Here is a 6000-nt window from a genome sequence, read left to right on the forward strand (position 1 = left end):
TATTCCAAATCACAGCAAATTCTGCCCTTACTTACAGTGTGGAATTATATTCCTGCCAACAGAATTTCTCCAATATGATCTCCAGAGGGTGAAGTATATCATAGCTATCATAGCATAGAAGCTGAATGATGTCACTTTTAGGCACGAAATACCCTAATGGAGGGCAGCTGTCAGTTTCCAGTAGTTGGGGATGCCCTCTAATCTTCATACAATCTATATAACCATGAGCAGGAAGCAAAGGGAAGTTGTTTCAGTGATGTACACAAGTAAAGAGGTACATGCTACAATATTTTCTATGACATAAAACGTTACCAACGCCTAAGGGCTTTTAAGACCATTGTAAACAATGTCAGATTCACTGCATAGTCCAAGTACTAGTAGAATAGATTGAATTTTCTGTGTGTCTGGATAGTTGCAAGTTAGACCAGAGAAGGAATTCTGGTGGCTTTTTGAGATAACAAAGGACAGATAATTTTTAACATAGCATTAATAACCATTATTTGATTATGATCTTTTTCATGAGTCCCCCTGTTTACCATTTTGGCTAAATGAGCTTGGTTATTTGAAATCCCTAATGCCTAATATTTTCTTAAATTGTATAACCTGTGTTATATACTAGGCTTATTCTGAGTTGCTGATTTTAAAAGGGAGTATGAGAGCAATACAAAAAAGATGTGAACTTTGGTTAAAGTCAGAATCTTAGGAGTTGCCATCAGCTAAAAAAAGAAATAGTGGGAGGAGGATGTGGCTCTTTGCTCAAAGACTTATAGCGCTTTTCTGGCAGCCACATCCTGCCTGTGGCTAGGTCAACCCAAGTACCACATCTTACTGTTTTCTTCAATGATAAAACATTGTCTACAATTGAAGGAGCCTCTCTTTGCAATAAATCAATGTGATTATGAAAGGTTAATAAACATTTAGGGCTATAGGAAACTTGGGGCTTTGAGCTTTGCAAACATCACATAATGTGAAAATGTTTGTAGCCAAGACATTTATTGATAATTAAAAAATATGTCATTATAGAAGACAATTTGGAAAAATACATAATGGTGGAAAGAAGAAGAAATTTAAAGCTACCTCCTCTGATGTATTGAGAATAGCATTTATTTCTGCTAGTACATATGTATGTGTGAATGTATATATATGCACATATATGAATGGTTTTGATTTTAGAAATATATATTTACAAATGGAAATAATATTATCTGTAATTCACATATGATCATACTAAATATAAATAATTGTTTCTCTTTTTATTTGCTTAATATTATAAGTATTTTTCCATGTTAAGTGTTCCTTGAAAACACTGACTGCCTGTCTAATATTTCATTACATCAATGATTCTCAAACATTAGCATGTACCAAAATTAAGTGAATACTTTTGTTCTACCAAATCCTCTCTGCTACTTAGTATATTTCTATGTTCTAAGTTGTTAGTCAAACTAACGTCTTATTTCAGTTTACATTTCTTTCATTACTGATGGCAGCAGCCACCCATCTGGAGTGGCTCCCGCTATGACACCGGCTGCTGAGGCACTCCAGGAATCCCGCAGGAGCCAGGAATAGGAAGAAACCCCTCCCCCTTCCAAGTTAGAGGGATGGGATCCCTGCCCTCCCAGGCACACATGCACCTGCAGGTGGCTACAGACCCGGGCATCTCAGCATTCTCGTGGGCCAGGAAGCCTCCTGCTCCCACAGGCTCGGATGTGCCTGCTCCTGCTGACCGGCCTCTCCCCACTCCTTGTGCCTGCTCCAGTTTCACAGCAAAGTTGTGGCCAGACCCAGGCGCTGTCATGTGCCCACTCCAATTTCAGAGAAAAGTTGTGGCCCAGCCCGGATGCTGTCATGAGCCAGCCAGGTATGTGAGTGCTGATATACCAGCTCCCTGCTGCCCCACCTCCCTCTGGACTTAGGGTGCCAAGGAGCACAGGAGGGAGGCCAGGGTGGGGCTAATGGCAGCTCAGCATGGGCCCCCAGGCACCCCTTAGCACAAACAGCCTGGACATGGTAGAGGGCATGTTAATGGTGGCAGGAGGCAGATAGGCTTCTGGGCAGATACGAGTGGGTCCCTGGTGAAACCTCACCTTCAGGACAGGGATGGCCTGAGGCCTGGGGTCCAGGCTGCCAGTTCAGCAGACCAGAGCCAGAAATTATGGTGCTTCTTCTGGGCCCACCCATTGCTGCCCATGGATCAATCAGTATGCACTTCCTTCCCTCTGAAGCCCATAAAAATCCTGGACTCAGCAAGATTCAGGCAGATGAGAGGCTACCTGCCTGTGGAGAGAAGCTGTGCACTGTGGCTCTCCTCTCTAATGAGAGCTGAATACTCATTGGGATGACTTGCCTGCGGAGAGGGTGTGCCTACCGTGGGTCTCCTCTGAGCTGTTCTATCACTCAATAAAGCACCTCTTGGCTTTGCTCTCCCTCCACTTGTTCACATACCTCATTCTTCCTGGACGCAGGACAAGAACTCAGGACTCGCTGAATGGTGGGGATGAAAGAGCCATAACACAAATAGGGCTGAAACACACTCCTTGCTCACCAAGTTGCAGGTGACAAGAAGGAGAGAAAACAGAAAGAGAGAAGAGCTGCAGCCCTGCAGGGAGCCCAGACCTGGAAGCTCCCCAAGCCAGGGATGCGACACCCTCTTTGGGGCTCTGCAGTTCCTGGTGTCTCCAAGCTTCCAGGTGCCACTGCATTTCCTGGTGCCAGCCACAGCTATGGAAGTAGCTATGGAAGCTACTTGCCATATATCTGGTCCAGCCACAGCCTTGCAGGGAACCAACACCCGTGCCAGTGCCTGGAGCTGCCTGCCCCACTGCAGCCGGCATGCCTGTTTGTGCGTAGTAGCCAGACCTCACCCTCGCTCACTCACACACCCCTTGCTTGGCTCGCCCTTGGCAGGTGTGGGATCCAGGCCAGTAGCACAAGCCAAATGCAGCCTGCCAAGCTTGGTGGGCAGAATGAGCCCAGGGGGGCAGAGCAAAACTCGAGCAAAGGGTCCACCAGCCACAGAGGTTTCTGGCCAGAAAAGTGACACCACAAGAATCCTGTGACATTACCAGCTAAGTGAAATAGTTTATCACATTTTAAATATCTATTTGAGAGAATGATGAGCAAAATTCTATGGCTGTTTTCTTCAAGCTGTAGGGGGCTTAAGATTTTTCTTACATGTGTCTAGGAAGCCTTTATATTTTCAGGAGATGAGCCTCTTTTTTTGTCATATTTGCTATAAAATTTTTCTTACTTGATTGCTCTTTACTCATTTGCTGTTTTTGATAGTAATAGTTTTGTTCTTTTCAATTTTTATGCAGCTAAGTCACTTTTTTCTTTGTGATTTATTTTGTTTCTTGGAAAATAGGTGTTTTAGTCCATTTTCACATTGCTATAAAGAACTCTCCAAGACGGGGCAATTTATAAAGGAAACAGATTTAACTGACACATAGTTCCACGTGGCTGAGGAGGCCTCAGGAAACTTCCAATCATGGCAGAAGGTGAAGGGGAAGCAAGGTGTGTCTTACATGGTGGCAGGAAAGAGAAAGAGACAGAGAAAGAGAGCAAGCGAGAGAGCGAGGGAAGAAGGAAGTGCCACACTTTTAAATCAACTATCATGAGAACAGCATGGGGAAACCACCCCAATGACCCAATCACCTCCCACAAGGTCCCTCTCTCAACAAGTGGGGATTACAAATTAGAGATGAGATTTGGGGGGGTGGGGGTGGCACAGAGCCAAACCATAACAATAGGAGACCTAAAACAACTGAAATTTTTTTTTGAATTCTCATTTTTATGATTTTATGCTTGGCATTTGCTAAACACTGGGGAATTTCTTGCCTTACCCTTCCCTACTTCCCTCCTTCCTTCCTTCCTTCCTCCTCCCTCCCTCCCTCCTTTCCTTCTTCCCTTCCTCCCTCCTTTCCTTCTTCCCTCCCTCCCTCCTTTCCTTCTTCCCTCCCTCCCTTCCTTCCTTCCTTCTTTTCTATCTTTCTTTTTTTATGTTTTATACAAGGTGAATTGAGTCCCAAGTAGTTAATTATCCGACATCATTTATATTGAATAATCATTCCTTTTCCTATTAAAATGTGATACGTGGTCACATTTAAGTTAATTTGCCTGCTGGAAAATTAGTTCTTAGTTGGTATTTGAAGGGAATGTGAACTAATATCAGATATTGTTTTTAGTAAAGCACAACAGGAAATACACGCATGACAAATAATGAGAAAACCAGAAATCAAGCCATGGTAGAGCAATATCCTCTCAATGTCAGTGTGTCTTGGCTTCAGCTTAGGGTTCTAACCAGTTGTTTACAGGGTTTCCTTGTTTTATTCACTGCCTAAAGATAATGTTCTCACAGAGACCAGTAATAAATAAAAAGTCCTATTGCTTTTGGCAAATACTGAGAGTTGCGCATGTTTCCCAGGGTGTGGGGCGAATGGGCACTCTTGTTTAAAAATCCCACTGTATCATTGCACAAAGTACATATTTTTATTGTCTGGCCTCACTTTTTAAGTTGTCATTTGGTCTGCCAAACACTAGGCTTTTCTCAGTCTATCATAATTAAAATCTTCCCACCCACCTTACTGCCCCAAAATATAGCAGGACTGCATTACGGAGTCTAAGAGAGAGTAAAATAATCTCTTCACATTTGCTTTGCTAAAGTCAAGTTCCATTGACAAAATGTTATTATTTACAAATGTAAACATCTTATAAGTAGCTGTCAAGAATTCTTTAATATTACTGTAGCTCCCTTATCAAAGCATCTCAATTGCAATGCTAGTAGAAAGTATCACTACAAAATCTAATTTCTAAGGCAATGACAATTATTCAGCATTTTTTCAGTTAATAAAAGTAATAAATATAATTATCTTTAAAACACTGAGCCTCAGTTGTTACAATGGTAAAACTAAGGAGAAATGTCAAAACTTCAGATGATTAACCAAAGTAATAAACAATTTTCAGAAGAAATGAATGGCAAAGTAAGAAAGTATTTTTTCAAATTGTTTTTTCCAGGAACTCACATCTTATAAATTTTGAAATGGAGAACATTGTTATTAAAGGAGACAGATATCACATGTATAATTCAAAGTCAATGATATTTTCCAAATGCACTTAGCAGTTGCATCTGAGACTTTTTTTTTTTAATTTCCAATAACTCTGGCACTATAGAGATTTGTAAACATTCATTTTGGGATTTGTGGAAATTACATTCAGATACTTCATTCCAGATCTCTTGTTCATTTCTTTCCTATTTGTATAATCATACTAATAATAACAATTTCATGTCTTTTTTTTCTTTAGACGGAGTCTCACTCTGTCGCCAGGCTGGAGTGCAATGGCGCAATCTCAGCTCACTGCAACCTCTGCCTCCCGGGTTCAAGTGATTCTCCTCCCTCAGCCTCCTGAGTAACTGGGACTACAGGGGCACGAACACGCCCAGCTAATTTTTGTATTTTTGGTAGAGACGGGGTTTCACCCTGTGTCCATGTGTTCTCATTGTCCAACTTCCACTTATGTGTGAGAACATGAGGTGTTTGGTTTTCTGCTTTTATGTTAGTTGCTGAGAATGATGGTTTCCAGCTTCATCCATATCCCTGCAAAGGACATGAACACATCCTTTTTTATGGCTGCATTGTGTTCCATGGTGTATATGTACCACATTTTCTTTATCCATTTTATCATTGATGGGCATTTGGGTTGGTTCCAAGTCTTTGCTATTGTGAATAGTGCTGCAATAAACATGTGTGCATGTGGTTTTATAGTAGAATGATTTATAATCCTCTGGGTATATACCCAGTAATGAGACTGCTGGGTCAAAAGGTATTTCTAGTTCTAGATCCTTGAGGAATCTCCACACTGTCTTCCACAATGGTTGAACTAATTTACACTAACACCAACAGTGTAAAAGCCTTTCTATTTCTCCACAACCTCTCTAGCATCTGTTGTTTCCTGGCTTTTTAATGATCATTATTCTAACTGGCGTGAGATGATATCTCATTGTGT

The sequence above is a fragment of the Symphalangus syndactylus genome, chromosome 10 (genome assembly GCF_028878055.3).
Source record: "Symphalangus syndactylus isolate Jambi chromosome 10, NHGRI_mSymSyn1-v2.1_pri, whole genome shotgun sequence".
Lineage (NCBI taxonomy): Eukaryota > Metazoa > Chordata > Mammalia > Primates > Hylobatidae > Symphalangus > Symphalangus syndactylus.